We start from the raw sequence: 499 nt of genomic DNA, 5'->3' as shown, positions 1-499 counted from the left end.
GATTAATTATATTCTTCTATGAGTTATTAAAGTACGATTGATTCTGAATAATTAGAAAGTGTAGAATTTATCAATATTAAAAAACTAGACATCTGTAAATTTGTTAATATTTTGTTAATAGTATTGTAAATTTCAGATGCGAAAAAGTATTGTACTATATTATAATAAGATTAAAAAAAAGATATTTAAATTATTCTTTACTATTTTAATGTTAGATGAAAAATTTTGGAAAAAATTGCGCAACATTAATACAAGATTGCCTTTCTTTATGCACTGAACATTTTTTTAAAGTTTTAAAATACTGAAGCTAAAAGTTGAACAAAAGTTTATACTTAAATTAGTTTCAATTTTACAGTTGATGTTTTTCAGGTTATATTCAATTTTATTAATATTGTTAATATGAAAATGTTCACTGAAACGAAATGACTTGAGAACAAAAGTATTTAATTGCATTGATTTAACTATACGAACATAGTTCTATAGAGTAATTCAGAAAACT

The sequence above is a fragment of the Ptiloglossa arizonensis genome, chromosome 1 (assembly GCF_051014685.1).
Source record: "Ptiloglossa arizonensis isolate GNS036 chromosome 1, iyPtiAriz1_principal, whole genome shotgun sequence".
In the NCBI taxonomy this organism is placed as follows: domain Eukaryota; kingdom Metazoa; phylum Arthropoda; class Insecta; order Hymenoptera; family Colletidae; genus Ptiloglossa; species Ptiloglossa arizonensis.
This window is presented reverse-complemented; position numbering follows the sequence as displayed.